Here is a 16,015-nt window from a genome sequence, read left to right on the forward strand (position 1 = left end):
ACGTATGGCTGGAAGTGGAGATCGTGGTAAAGGTTGCCGCAATGGAATCAGCTACACTTCGTTGGGCAAAGGACAGTTTTCTTTATCTTGCTATATCTCCGTGCCTTCTCGTGACCTTTGGCTAAGCTTTCTTTGTGCTTGCCAGCTGTGGGTGACAAGGGTTTTAGGCTTCTAGCGAACCTCACCAGCTTCCCAATTTGATTACTGCAAGCTTGGCTCGAAAAACAACCACGTACGTGCATATCCATTGCCATTCCCACGTGCAAAACGTTCGAGATCACCTTTCTCACACAAGAATGCAGATATTTGTGAGACAGATATTTGCGAATTATGGAACTGGAAAACTGTACTCACCTGCCGTTGATTAGGTACATAATTGTAGGTCACTTTGAATACTGATCACGTTGCTGTGTAAAAAAGCGGCCTGGTATTGCACATGTGTCATGACATGCTGCACAGCAATCTTCCATGCCTTCGTACAACAATACTTGTTTACTTCGCATTATTGTGAATTAGACTAGAGACACATTAATGGAACAGCCGAGAATTGAATACATCTCGGGCGTTCCATTAATGGCTGTTCCAAGTGTAAATCTCGGCTGTTCCATTCTCTCCTATGGAGAAAGATCACGCTTGTATTCGTCACACCATTATGCCGTCGTTTTGTAGCATGCATTAGCATATATTGCTGTTTCCACTTTGCCATAGTCTGTGAATGGTGTACTCTATAAGCTCATCACCTAGCTAACATTATAGTTGCAACCAGCACGATGCATAAAAATCACTATTACGTTGTCAATAATTATGCGTTTCATGGGAAGAAACTTTTAATGTCTCATTGCACATTCAAACTTAAAATTTTGAAATTGCGGTGCCACGAACGGGATTAACTCCGTGACTTAATGCACTGAAAAAATACTACGAATAGCTTCGGGCTTTGGAAGTGTGCAATAAAGATTGCATGAGAGTTTAGGTGTGGTGCTGCCAATATTTCAGATTACATTGTGTTAGCGTGGAATTAGCATTTCAGTCATGTTGCTGGCATATTTTAATGTTGATATCTCACATAATCGGTGCATTTTGTGGCAGCATTTCATTTCGTACCTTCAAATAAGAGTTATCAATTGTCAACGACCTCCCGTGGAAGAGTCCCAGGGTTGGGGGCACTGGACAGTTTTACAATTTCAAAAAGAAATTCTGGAGCTTTACAGGCCGAAACATGTATATGATTACAAGGCACGCGATAGTATAGACTAGACATTATTTATAACCATACGTCGACAAAATAAGTTGTGCTCACTCAGACTCTTTCAATAAATATGTTTTTGCTTAGAGCTCACTCAGACTTAGACTAAGCAATATTTTACTGGAGCGGACGCACTCGGACTCAGACTCGTGAAACTTTTCCTCAACTCGACTCACCAAAACTTTCCTCGGATTCAAACTAACAACATTTTTCTTCAACCAGACTCACTCAAGCTCAGACTCCTGAATAGTATTTTCATCAACCGGACTCACTCGGACTGACACTCACGAAAATATAACTCAGCCATACTCACTCGGCCTCAGACTCACAAAAATATAACTAAGTTGGACTGACTCGGACTTAAACTCACGAAAATATAACTCAGCCGGACTCACTCGGACTGAGACTCACGAAAATATAACTCATCCGGACTCAGACTCACCAAAATTTTCCTGAAGCAGACTCACTCGGGACTCATCAGACTCACCAAACATTTTCTCGTACATTAAATATCAAAAGAGTGTCGTAAAAACTTGTCTAGAGCAACACATGTAAAGGGTTTGCAAGCGCCAGGCAACTTTGAAAAATATATATGATAGCTTTCAACATATAAAAAAAAGTTATATTTCGTGCATCTCAATGTTTATAGTAAAGAGAGATTCAACATTACACACAATTTTTGCAATATTGAGAATGTTTCCTTTAAAGATACACTCTAAGAATTGTGACTCTTTTTATACATGTGAGAGTCACATGTGTTGCACTCCCTTTAGAGATGCACGTTGACTCTCTTTAGGAGAGTCGTGGAACACACGACTTTCCCAAAGAGAGTCAATGCACGACTCTCCTAAAGAGCGTCAACTTTCCTCTCTAAAGGGAGTGCAACACATGTGACTCTTACATGTATAAAAAGAGAGTCAAATGACACCTTTTTTCTTAGAGTGTAATATTAGGTCGCAGAACTTATAAGAAAATTAGGTTGCCATTCGTGTTACCTTGTTCGGCGCACGCGCCATAACCAGTCGGTGTGGTCAGTATCTGCTTTATGTCGTGGATAATGATGGAGAGTCGTATGAGTACCACGGTGAACATGAACACAAAGCAAAAAGGAACGCACATAAGTGTGTGCCGATGAGAGCCAGCCAGTATGTCCAAAGCTATGGTTGAAGCTTGGTACAGACCACTTAAAATGAGGTGGCAATATGCTGCTTTCAAAGAACCCCAAGTGCTCAAATTGAAGCCAAATGCAATAATGCCGTGTTGAAAGGTGGGGGCTCAGGCGTGGCTTTAGCCTGATCGTACTAGTGCCCAAAAAAGGACAGGAATATTCATTTTTAAAGGGGCCCTGCAACAATTTTTAAGCATGGTCAGAAAACGCTGCTGATTGGTAATCGAGGCTCCTGAGAACCTCATAGTGCTGCATGCGGCCAGATTCATTTTCAAAGTCAGCTAGAAATCATTCACTCTTTTTTCTACAAATGATGCGTTATACCCAAATGACCGCTACGTGCTTGTCGACGATGCACTTACAGGAGGGCGCAGTGTTCTAAAAGGAGCTCTGATTGGACGCTATATATATAACCGCTTTGATGCAGCCATACGGCAGCACATAAAACAACTTCGTCGAAGGAGCTGGGCCGCATTGTGTAGCTCGCTGCATACGGCGAACGGTTCTGGAAGTGTATGACGCATACTCAAGGCCCTCTGAACTCCTGAGGTCTGCAAGAATCCAATGGCAGCCTCGTGAATAATGACTGGACGGTCTTTGCAAATTCTTGTGGAAGAATTTGCCGATCTTTTCGCCTCTCCTATGTCAAGAGACAATGCAAATGGCGTCCTTAATTCGTTGACGAGTGATAGTTCGATAACAATTTTCTATGGTACTCCCTGTGAGATGGATGAAGCAGACTTTACTTTCGTCGAGCTGTGCCATGCACTCAGCCTCTCACATCGTCGCGCTGCCCCAGGTGAAGATGGTGTCACGTACCAAGCTTTCCGAAACATCGATGAGGCCTATCGACCTATCTATCTATATCTATCTATCTGTCTATCTATATAGCAGCCTACGTGCTCTCGTGATCACCTCCTTAACTTGGTGTAGACCAAAATTGGCATGAGAAGGTAAGAGGATTTGACGAATATGACTGTCGGATCACGATATGAATAGCGTGAAAATCCTGTCACGTACATCATCAAACCCTTTCCTCCAGACATGGGCCGCGGTGTACAGGTTATGCCCCAGAGGTGATTGACAGTTTATATCTACCCAGGAACGGCGAGAACAGACATTGGTAATTAAAATGCAAGAGCGTTAAGAAAAACCGACATCGGCAGCGTTGACCCGACAAATGGAAAGAGTAATAACTAGGATCCCAGGGGGAATCGAACCCAAGCATTCTGCATGGCAATCGGGTATTCTACTACAGAGCAATGCCATGTCTATAAACTGGTTTGCATAAACAGCCTATGCAGGCGTAATGTCGGTGAAATGCGTAATGTCGGTGAAATGTCCATTTGTGGTTGTTGTATACTGGCTATCTAATTTTACAAGAAAGCAATAAACACTACATATGTACTCCTACGATACAGGCGTCATATCAGATTAACGCCTGGTGGTTCCAGTGTTGGCTCCGCTTTATAGCAGTCTAAAACATTGCATTTGTATTCCTATGACTCAGCAAGCTATATTGAAGCATTGCTCGACTCCGGAGGAATACATTAACGAAAGTTACGTATGATATTCACACGATTGCACCATAAAGTGCACTTTATTTCGATAATACTGGCATATATGTACCCTAACGTGAGGGCTGACGTTACGTACGTCGCACAAGTCACCCTTTAAACGCCAGTGTTGTCGACGTGCCTGGAAAGCCCACGATGTGCTACTGCAGTTACAAATAAAACACGTCGATCCACCTCGTAACGCTTGGCTCAAAGCCATAAAATACAGCATAGAAGTACTCGCTGACTGCTTCGCATGAAACCGATTCACACAGCGCGTGGGATCTGCCGAATTTTTTTTGTCTAGTCCTTAACTGGAACCAGTTGCAACTTGAATGGACTGGGACCAGTTGAGTTGTAATTGGGACCAGCTGCTAACTGGAACCAGTTGCAACTGGAATCAACTGGGACCACTTGTTTCCCAAATGGGACCATTTGATCCCAGTTGGATTCCCAGTTGCACATTTTCACCTCTTTGTCAATTTTTTCTTTACTTTTCTATGTTCTTTCTCTCCTCGTATCTTCCTCTTTCCTCCTCCCGAAAGAGCAGGTAGGCGTTGTGCCCCTCTAGGTGGCAGTTGCCAGCTTGCTCTCTCCCTCTTTCCTCTGTGTCCTTGTGCTTGTATGTATACAAATCAAATAAATAAATAAAATATGCCCAAATTCACGGCCATTGGCTGATTCGAGCATCGTGAGCTGCGTAGCTAGCGAGACCGCCGCGGGTGGCCGGCACGTGCCCGTGCGCGATTACACTGAAAGTAAGCCGCGCGGTCGAAGAAAAAAGAAAGAAAGAAAAAGAGGTCATGAAGCGCACGTGACGTAATTTCTTTCCCCGAACCATCCCTCCCTGCTTAGCTTCCAGCGTGCTCGTCGCGACGAGAGAAAGCAATTACGTACAGCGTGTACAAATCTCTGTAACTCCGTTGTACTTCACCGTTTCTAAAAATTGCACCATCTCCCACTAAAGGGAACCATGAGGGGATGCGAAGCAGCATTGGGGGTGCCCACCAAGTTTCCGTTTACGTTCACTCGGCGTTTCCGTTAGTGTGTGCGGTTTGTATTTAGTGTTTGTGTTATCATTACGTAGCGAGCCCTGCGCTGCTGCTGCTCCGCGACGATCTCGGCAGAGGTTGGAGTGCTGCTGCAACAGGGCCCGTTGACATTACAATTCATCTGAACGGGAGCAAAGTGAGAATGACACCGACGTTGACGCAACTCATCTGAACGGGAGCGAAGCGAGAATGACGGAGGCCGACCGAGCAAACGCGCTTATATGAAATGGGGGAGGGAGAGGAGAGAGTGGGTTTACAGGCTGCAGCGCGGGGGGAGGAGAGGAGAGACGGCAACCGAACACCTGCGTAAAGGAGGAGAGTGGGAGAGAGAGTAGGCGCATGCGCAGTGGAGCGCGGACGCCACCGGATCAAGCTTGCTCATAAGATGCTTCGCATCTCAAAAAAATTTTGCGGTGGTCGTTTCGTGATCGGGAGGCAATAAGGTCCTTTAATGAAGCCATTGGATGGTATACTTGGATAAGTGTTGCAGGGCCGCTTCAAGACAGAAATGACCGAACAAGGCGCTGAACTGACCACTGAAAAGTTGACTTGCAAACCAGGAGCAAGAAATACACAATACTGTGCCATAAGTAATCTTAAGTATTATTGCATAATAACTTATTTATACTGTGTATTGTCTTTTACTTCGATCCTTTACTCGATCGCGTAAATAGGGGCAACCGGGGAGCTTGGAGTGGTCGTTCCTGGCGCACTGATTTTCTTTGCAGAATAACAGAGAGGTGGGCAAGTTGGTTGACGTTCACATTGATGACTCACTTGCTGAAAGCCTTGACTACTTGAGAAAACGCCTATTTCATGATTTATTTTCGATTAAACACCATGTGTCATCAAGATTTCGGGGGGGGGGGGGGCGTGCCCCCTGGGACCCCCTGGCTACGGGCCTGTATATGTGATTTATGAAAGACAAGAGAAAAGCGCTAATTTGTCTCCCATAAGAGCTAGGACAAGGGCGCATTGCCGATTCGACTACTTCCTAAGAGCTTTCACAAAGTGGTCTACATGGCTCGATGTAGGCGCGTAGGCCTGTGCCACCTTCAATTTGTGCCTCTTATTAAGCGTAATTACGGCACCTGCCACCCTGTTATGTTAACGGCACCAAAACATATTCTAGTACAGTGGTGCAGCACAACGCGATTGTGAGCTGCCGACTGCGCCGGCCTTACTTTTGTCCGCTTTATGTACGCCGTCCACGTAAATTTGAGAGGCGCGAACGCACCACACGTTGAACAGAAGCAGAAAATGCTGGTGCATCGCTTGTGGGGTTCCAACGACGCCTGTTGATGATGCGCTTGTCCGGCGTCCGCTCGCTGTGGCCCTGTGTGGCTCCAACCAACGCCACCAACGCCTCCAACTTTCCGTTCGTACTCTGCGCGCGGCAGTGAAACTTCCGGTCGCTGTCACGTGATCACAGACGGAAGTCGCGTGACCTAGACAAAACCGTCACTCATGACGTCACGTTACCGCCAAAATTTGAACCAAAGATCATGCTGTGCCTGGCGTAAGTATCGCTATTTTGCCAGTGTCGGTGGGTCTGCCCGTCTCACCGGGGGGGCCAGTAACCTATAGGTCGTGCCGCTCTACCAACGGTGGAATAAACGTGTGTGAACTGGCCTCCAAACGCTGTGGTCATCGCAACGTCACGTGGTTTTGTGTGAAATTAAGGTACAGATCACCACGAGTCGTTCGTGAAATCGATGCGCCCAGTGACGCAATTCTGATACCTCGTCTGCTGCAGTGCGCCTTGCTGTCATCAGAGCCTTGACAAACCGCGCAAATCAACATTCCTGACACAGATGCCGGAGAAATTTCCGATGCAGCCATCTGCATCGTTTTTGCTTACGGCCCCGGAATTTTCGCGTGTCCCTCGTACATCTCGCTAAGAAAGTGCGTTGATTCTTGAAACAGCGTGTAATAGTAAAGAGAAGCAGTTCAGCGAGGATAAACAAACATTCAAATTAAGGAGGAAGATCACGCCAATAAAACACGATACCGTTATCAAACGTTTTAAAGACGTTTATAGAGGTTTTTGTTTCATGGGTATGTGCCCTAGGAGAAACTTGTCCAACTTGTGTCGCAGGCAGCACATTATTTGATCACCTTATATGAAAAAGTGGCCCTTACCAGGCCAACGATCCGGTATACCCTTCTGTGAGTAAGAAAGAAAAAAAAAAACCCTCTTGGATTAAACTTATTTGTTCAAGTGCAGCAATATTCGACATCATACATTCGAGTTCAATATTTTTTTTCTTTCACTGTGAAGAATCGTACAGCCAGAAACACTGGTCGCATTTCCAGTTAGAACATAACTGGGACCACTTGCTTCCACTTTAACTGGTTATGGTTTCCAAGTGGGACCATGCATGCTGCTTCCATTTCAACTGGTCATGGTTCCCATTGGTGGCCAGTTGAGATGTAACACAGTACCAGCTGCTAACTCAAGCCACTTGTTTCTACTTGTAACTGGAACCAACTGTTCCCAGTTGGTTCCAGTTCACTATTCACCTGAGGGCTAAGCGCTTAATATGATGGAAAGGCAGCACTAGAACGAATACGATAGGAACGAGATGAAGACAGGACGTGGTTTTCTTTCTTGCTTGCTTCAAAGACTGCATCCTTGAAAGATGCGGGGGGGTGAGAGCAGTGTTCAAGTCTCCTTGGTATGTGAGACTGCTCCCTATCCTCATGCCAGCGCATACACCCCCCCTTATCATGAAGTCTAGCGCCTGATCGATTCCCCCCCCCCCCTAAGAGCTATGAGCGTCCAGGAAGAGGGGGTGCCATCCCGTCGCAATCTTCGGGGGACGGGGAGGTAAACGTATGGCTGGAAGTGGAGATCGTGGTAAAGGTTGCCGCAATGGAATCAGCTACACTTCGTTGGGCAAAGGACAGTTTTCTTTATCTTGCTATATCTCCGTGCCTTCTCGTGACCTTTGGCTAAGCTTTCTTTGTGCTTGCCAGCTGTGGGTGACCAGGGTTTTAGGCTTCTAGCGAACCTCACCAGCTTCCCAATTTGATTACTGCAAGCTTGGCTCGAAAAACAACCACGTACGTGCATATCCATTGCCATTCCCACGTGCAAAAAACGTTCGAGATACACCTTTCTCACACAAGAATGCAGATATTTGTGAGACAGATATTTGCGAATTATGGAACTGGAAAACTGTACTCACCTGCCGTTGATTAGGTACATAATTGTAGGTCACTTTGAATACTGATCACGTTGCTGTGTAAAAAAGCGGCCTGGTATTGCACATGTGTCATGACATGCTGCACAGCAATCTTCCATGCCTTCGTACAACAATACTTGTTTACTTCGCATTATTGTGAATTAGACTAGAGGACACATTAATGGAACAGCCGAGAATTGAATACATCTCGGGCGTTCCATTAATGGCTGTTCCAAGTGTAAATCTCGGCTGTTCCATTCTCTCCTATGGAGAAAGATCACGCTTGTATTCGTCACACCATTATGCCGTCGTTTTGTAGCATGCATTAGCATATATTGCTGTTTCCACTTTGCCATAGTCCTGTGAATGGTGTACTCTATAAGCTCATCACCTAGCTAACATTATAGTTGCAACCAGCACGATGCATAAAAATCACTATTACGTTGTCAATAATTATGCGTTTCATGGGAAGAAACTTTTAATGTCTCATTGCACATTCAAACTTAAAATTTTGAAATTGCGGTGCCACGAACGGGATTAACTCCGTGACTTAATGCACTGAAAAAATACTACGAATAGCTTCGGGCTTTGGAAGTGTGCAATAAAGATTGCATGAGAGTTTAGGTGTGTGCTGCCAATATTTCAGATTACATTGTGTTAGCGTGGAATTAGCATTTCAGTCATGTTGCTGGCATATTTTAATGTTGATATCTCACATAATCGGTGCATTTTGTGGCAGCATTTCATTTCGTACCTTCAAATAAGATTATCAATTGTCAACGACCTCCCGTGGAAGAGTCCAGGGTTGGGGGCACTGGACAGTTTTACAATTTCAAAAAGAAATTCTGGAGCTTTACAGGCCGAAACATGTATATGATTACAAGGCACGCGATAGTATAGACTAGACATTATTTATAACCATACGTCGACAAAATAAGTTGTGCTCACTCAGACTCTTTCAATAAATATGTTTTTTGCTTAGAGCTCACTCAGACTTAGACTAAGCAATATTTTACTGGAGCGGACGCACTCGGACTCAGACTCGTGAAACTTTTCCTCAACTCGACTCACCAAAACTTTCCTCGGATTCAAACTAACAACATTTTTCTTCAACCAGACTCACTCAAGCTCAGACTCCTGAATAGTATTTTCATCAACCGGACTCACTCGGACTGACACTCAACGAAAATATAACTCAGCCATACTCACTATCGGCCTCAGACTCACAAAAATATAACTAAGTTGGACTGACTCGACTTAAACTCACGAAAATATAACTCAGCCGGACTCACTCGGACTGAGACTCACGAAAATATAACTCATCCTACTCAGACTCACCAAAAATTTTCCTGAAGCAGACTCACTCGGGACTCATCAGACTCACCAAACATTTTCTCGTACATTAAATATCAAAAGAGTGTCGTAAAAAACTTGTCTAGAGCAACACATGTAAAGGTTTGCAAGCGCCAGGCAACTTTGAAAAATATATATGATAGCTTTCAACATATAAAAAAAGTTTATTTCGTGCATCTCAATGTTTATAGTAAAGAGAGATTCAACATTACACACAATTTTTGCAATATTGGAGAATGTTTCCTTTAAAGATACACTCTAAGAATTGTGACTCTTTTTATACATGTGAGAGTCACATGTGTTGCACTCCCTTTAGAGATGCAGCGTTGACTCTCTTTAGGAGAGTCGTGGAAACACGACGACTTTCCCAAAGAGAGTCAAATGCACGACTCTCCTAAAGAGCGTCAACTTTCCTCTCTAAAGGGAGTGCAAACACATGTGAACTCTTACATGTATAAAAAGAGAGTCAAATGACAACCTTTTTTCTTAGAGTGTATATTAGGTCGCAGAACTTATAAGAAAATTAGGTTGCCATTCGTGTTACCTTGTTCGGCGCACGCGCCATAACCAGTCGGTGTGTCAGTATCTGCTTTATGTCGTGGATAATGATGGAGAGTCGTATGAGTACCACGGTGAACATGAACACAAAGCAAAAGGAACGCACATAAGTGTGTGCCGATGAGAGCCAGCCAGTATGTCCAAAGCTATGGTTGAAGCTTGGTACAGACCACTTAAAATGAGGTGGCAATATGCTGCTTTCAAAGAACCCCAAGTGCTCAAATTGAAGCCAAATGCAATAATGCCGTGTTGAAAAGGTGGGGGCTCAGGCGTGGCTTTAGCCTGATCGTACTATGCCCAAAAAAGGACAGGAATATTCATTTGTTAAAGGGGCCCTGCAACAATTTTTAAGCATGGTCAGAAAACGCTGCTGATTGGTAATCGAGCTCCTGAGAACCTCATAGTGCTGCATGCGGCCAGATTCTTTTCAAAGTCACTAGAAATCAGTCACTCTTTTTTCTACAAATGATGCGTTATAACCCCAAATGACCGCTACGTGCTTGTCGACGATGCACTTACAGGAGGGGCGCAGTTTCTAAAAGGAGCTCTGATTGGACGCTATATATATACAACGCTTTGATGCAGCCATACGGCAGCACATAAAACACTTCGTCGAAGGAGCTGGGCCGCATTGTGTAGCTCGCTGCATACTGCGAAACGGTTTCTGGAAGTGTATTACGCATACTCAAGGCCCTCTGAACTCCTGAGGTCTGCAAGAATCCAATGGCAGCCTCGTGAATAATGACTGGACGGTCTTTGCAAATTCTTGTGGAAGAATTTGCCGATCTTTTCGCCTCTCCTATGTCAAGAGACAATGCAAATGGCGTCCTTAATTCGTTGACGAGTGATAGTTCGATAACAATTTTCTATGGTCCTCCCTGTGAGATGGATGAAGCAGACTTTACTTTCGTCGAGCTGTGCCATGCACTCAGCCTCTCACATCGTCGCGCTGCCCCAGGTGAAGATGGTGTCACGTACCAAGCTTTCCGAAACATCGATGAGGCCTATCGACCTATCTATCTATATCTATCTATCTGTCTATCTATATAGCAGCCTACGTGCTCTCGTGATCACCTCCTTAACTTGGTGTAGACCAAAATTGGCATGAGAAGGTAAGAGGATTTGACGAATATGACTGTCGGATCACGATATGAATAGCGTGAAAAATCCTGTCACGTACATCATCAAACCCTTTCCTCCAGACATGGGCCGCGGTGTACAGGTTATGCCCCAGAGGTGATTGACAGTTTATATCTACACCAGGAACGGCGAGAACAGACATTGGTAATTAAAATGCAAGAGCGTTAAGAAAAACCGACATCGGCAGCGTTGACCCGACAAATGGAAAGAGTAATAACTAGGATCCCAGGGGGAATCGAACCCAGCATTCTGCATGGCAATCGGGTATTCTACTACAGAGCAATGCCATGTCTATAAACTGGTTTGCATAAACAGCCTATGCAGGCGTAATGTCGGTGAAATGCGTAATGTCGGTGAAATGTCCATTGTGGTTGTTGTATACTGGCTATCTAATTTTACAAGAAGCAATAAACACTACATATGTACTCCCTACGATACAGGCGTCATATCAGATTAACGCCTGGTGGTTCCAGTGTTGGCTCCGCTTTATAGCAGTCTAAAACATTGCATTTGTATTGCCTATGACTCAGCAAGCTATATTGAAGCATTGCTCGACTCCGGAGGAATACATTAACGAAAGTTACGTATGATATTCCCACGATTGCACCATAAAGTGCACTTTATTTCGATAATACGGCATATATGTACCCTAACGTGAGGGCTGACGTACGTACGTCGCACAAGTCACCCTTTAAAAAAACGCCAGTGTTGTCGACGTGCCTGGAAAGCCCACGATGTGCTACTGCAGTACAAATAAACCACGTCGATCCACCTCGTAACGCTTGGCTCAAAGCCATAAAATACAGCATAGAATGACTCGCTGACTGCTTCGCATGAAACCGATTCACACAGCGCGTGGGATCTGCCGAATTTTTTTTGTCTAGTCCTTAACTGGAACCAGTTTGCAACTTGAATGGACTGGGACCAGTTGGAGTTTTAATTGGGACCAGCTGCTAACTGGAACCAGTTGCAACTGGAATCAACTGGGACCACTTGTTTCCCAAATGGGACCATTTGATCCCAGTTGGATTCCCAGTTGCAACATTTTCAACCTCTTTGTCAATTTTTCTTTACTTTTCTATGTTCTTTCTTCCTCGTATCTTCCCTCTTTCCCCTCCCGAAAGAGCAGGTAGGCGTTGTGCCCCTCTAGGTGGCAGTTGCCAGCTTGCTCTCTCCCTCTTCCTCTGTGTCCTTGTGCTTGTATGTATACAAATCAAATAAATAAATAAAATATGCCCAAATTCAACGGCCATTGGCTGATTCGAGCATCGTGAGCTGCGTAGCTAGCGAGACCGCCGCTGGTGGCCCGGCACGTGCCCGTGCGCGATTACACTGAAAGTAAGCCGCGCGGTCGAAGAAAAAAGAAAGAAAGAAAAAGAGGTCATGAAGCGCACGTGCGTAATTTCTTTCCCCGAACCATCCCTCCCTGCTTAGCTTCCAGCGTGCTCGTCGCGACGAGAGAAAGCAATTACGTACAGCGTGTACAAATCTCTGTAACTCCGTTGTACTTCACCGTTCTAAAAATTGCACCATCTCCCCCTAAAGGGAACCATGAGGGGATGCGAAGCAGCATTGGGGGTGCCCACCAAGTTTCCGTTTACGTTCACTCGGCGTTTCCGTTAGTGTGTGCGGTTTGTATTTAGTGTTTGTGTTATCATTACGTAGCGAGCCCTGCGCTGCTGCTGCTCGCGACGATCTCGGCAGAGGTTGGAGTGCTGCTGCAACAGGGCCCGTTGACATTACAATTCATCTGAACGGGAGCAAAGTGAGAATGACACCGACGTTGACGCAACTCATCTGAACGGGAGCGAAGCGAGAATGACGGAGGCCGACCGAGCAAACGCGCTTATATGAAATGGGGGAGGGAGAGGAGAGAGTGGGTTTACAGGCTGCAGCGCGGGGGGAGGAGAGGAGAGACGGCAACCGAACACCTGCGTAAGGAGGAGAGTGGGAGAGAGAGTAGGCGCATGCGCAGTGGAGCGCGGACGCCCGGATCAAGCTTGCTCATAAGATGCTTCGCATCTCAAAAAAATTTTGCGGTGGTCGTTTCGTGATCGGGAGGCAATAAGGTCCTTTAATGAAGCCATTGGATGGTATACTTGGATAAGTGTTGCAGGGCCGCTTCAAGACAGAATGACCGAACAAGGCGCTGAACTGACCACTGAAAAGTTGACTTGCAAACCAGGAGCAAGAAATACACAATACTGTGCCATAAGTAATCTTAAGTATTATTGCATAATATTATTTATACTGTTTTGTCTTTTACTTCGATCCTTTACTCGATCGCGTAAATAGGGGCAACCGGGGAGCTTGGAGTGGTCGTTCCTGGCGCACTGATTTTCTTTGCAGAATAACAGAGAGGTGGGCAAGTTGGTTGACGTTCACATTGATGACTCACTTGCTGAAAGCCTTGACTACTTGAGAAAAACGCCTATTTTCATGATTTATTTTCGATTAAACACCATGTGTCATCAAGATTTCGGGGGGGGGGGGGGGGGGGGGGGGGGGGGGGGGGGGGGGGGGGGGGGGGTGGGGGGTGGGGGGGGCGTGCCCCCTGGGACCCCCTGGCTACGGGCCTGTATAGTGATTTTGAAGACAAGAGAAAAGCGCTAATTTGTCTCCCATAAGAGCTAGGACAAGGGCGCATTGCCGATTCGACTACTTCCTAAGAGCTTTCAACAAGTGGTCTACATGGCTCGATGTAGGCGCGTAGGCCTGTGCCACCTTCAATTTGTGCCTCTTATTAAGCGTAATTACGGCACCTGCCACCCTGTTATGTTAACGGCACCAAAACATATTCTAGTACAGTGGTGCAGCACAACGCGATTGTGAGCTGCCGACTGCGCCGGCCTTACTTTTGTCCGCTTTATGTACGCCGTCCACGTAAATTTGAGAGGCGCGAACGCACCACACGTTGAACAGAAGCAGAAAATGCTGGTGCATCGCTTGTGGGGTTCCAACGACGCCTGTTGATGATGCGCTTGTCCGGCGTCCGCTCGCTGTGGCCCTGTGTGGCTCCAACCAACGCCACCAACGCCTCCAACTTTCCGTTCGTACTCTGCGCGCGGCAGTGAAACTTCCGGTCGCTGTCACGTGATCACAGACGGAAGTCGCGTGACCTAGACAAAACCGTCACTCATGACGTCACGTTACCGCCAAAATTTGAACCAAAGATCATGCTGTGCCTGGCGTAAGTATCGCTATTTTGCCAGTGTCGGTGGGTCTGCCCGTCTCACCGGGGGGGCCAGTAACCTATAGGTCGTGCCGCTCTACCAACGGTGGAATAAACGTGTGTGAACTGGCCTCCAAACGCTGTGGTCATCGCAACGTCACGTGGTTTTGTGTGAAATTAAGGTACAGATCACCACGAGTCGTTCGTGAAATCGATGCGCCCAGTGACGCAATTCTGATACCTCGTCTGCTGCAGTGCGCCTTGCTGTCATCAGAGCCTTGACAAACCGCGCAAATCAACATTCCTGACACAGATGCCGGAGAAATTTCCGATGCAGCCATCTGCATCGTTTTTGCTTACGGCCCCGGAATTTTCGCGTGTCCTCGTACATCTCGCTAAGAAAGTGCGTTGATTCTTGAAACAGCGTGTAATAGTAAAGAGCAGTTCAGCGAGGATAAACAAACATTCAAAATTAAGGAGGAAGATCACGCCAATAAAACACGATACCGTTATCAAACGTTTTAAAGACGTTTATAGAGGTTTTTGTTTCATGGGTATGTGCCCTAGGAGAAACTTGTCCAACTTGTGTCGCAGGCAGCACATTATTTGATCACCTTATATGAAAAAGTGGCCCTTTACCAGGCCAACGATCCGGTATACCCTTCTGTGAGTAAGAAAGAAAAAAAAAACCCTCTTGGATTAACTTATTTGTTCAGTGCAGCAGATATTCGACATCATACATTCGAGTTCAATAGTTGTTTTCTTTCACTGTGAAGAATCGTACAGCCAGAAACACTGGTCGCATTTCCAGTTAGACATAACTGGGACCACTTGCTTCCACTTTAACTGGTTATGGTTTCCAAGTGGGACATGCATGCTGCTTCCATTTCAACTGTCATGGTTCCCATTGTGCCAGTTGAGATGTAACACAGTACCACTGCTAACTCAGCCACTTGTTTCTACTTGTAACTGAACCAACTGTTCCCAGTTGTTTTCCAGTTCACATATTCACCTGAGGGCTAAGCGCTTAATGATGGAAAGGCAGCACTAGAACGAATACGATAGGAACGAGATGAAGACAGCGGTGTTTTCTTCTTGCTTGCTCAAAGACGCATCCTTGAAAGATGCGGGGGTGAGAGCAGTGTTCAAGTCTCTTGGTATGTGAGACTGCTCCCTACCTCATGCCAGCGCATACACCCCCCCTTATCTGAAGTCTAGCGCCTGATCGATTCCCCCCCCCCCTAAGAGCTATGAGCGTCCAGGAAGAGGGGGTGCCATCCCTCGCAATCTTCGGGGGACGGGAGGTAACGTATGGCTGGAAGTGGAGATCGTGGTAAAGGTTGCCGCAATGGAATCACTACACTTCGTTGGGCAAGGACAGTTTTCTTTATCTTGCTATATCTCCGTGCCTTCTCGACCTTTGGCTAACTTTCTTTGTGCTTGCCAGCTGTGGGTGACAGGGTTTTTAGGCTTCTACGAACCTCACCAGCTTCCCAATGTTGATTCTGCAATCCTTGGCTCGAAAACACCACTACGTGCATATCCATTGCCATTCCACGTGCAGAAACGTTCGAGATCACCT

At 45.9% G+C, this 16,015-nt stretch overlaps 1 long non-coding RNA gene across 2 annotated transcripts in view; it reads right to left on the reverse strand.

Moving 5' to 3' along the window:
• Nucleotides 1-353: 353 nt before the first annotated feature.
• Nucleotides 354-16,015, reverse strand: part of LOC119406078 (uncharacterized) — a 39,351-nt gene continuing 23,689 nt past the window's right edge. For both annotated transcript variants that reach the window (XR_007417571.1, XR_007417570.1), the window contains exons 4-5: nucleotides 8,214-8,266; nucleotides 354-407 (exon numbers count right to left, since the gene is read on the reverse strand). This is a non-coding gene — a long non-coding RNA (uncharacterized LOC119406078). The remainder of the gene's footprint in view (nucleotides 408-8,213; nucleotides 8,267-16,015) is intronic.

The sequence above is a fragment of the Rhipicephalus sanguineus genome, chromosome 9 (assembly GCF_013339695.2).
Source record: "Rhipicephalus sanguineus isolate Rsan-2018 chromosome 9, BIME_Rsan_1.4, whole genome shotgun sequence".
NCBI lineage: Eukaryota > Metazoa > Arthropoda > Arachnida > Ixodida > Ixodidae > Rhipicephalus > Rhipicephalus sanguineus.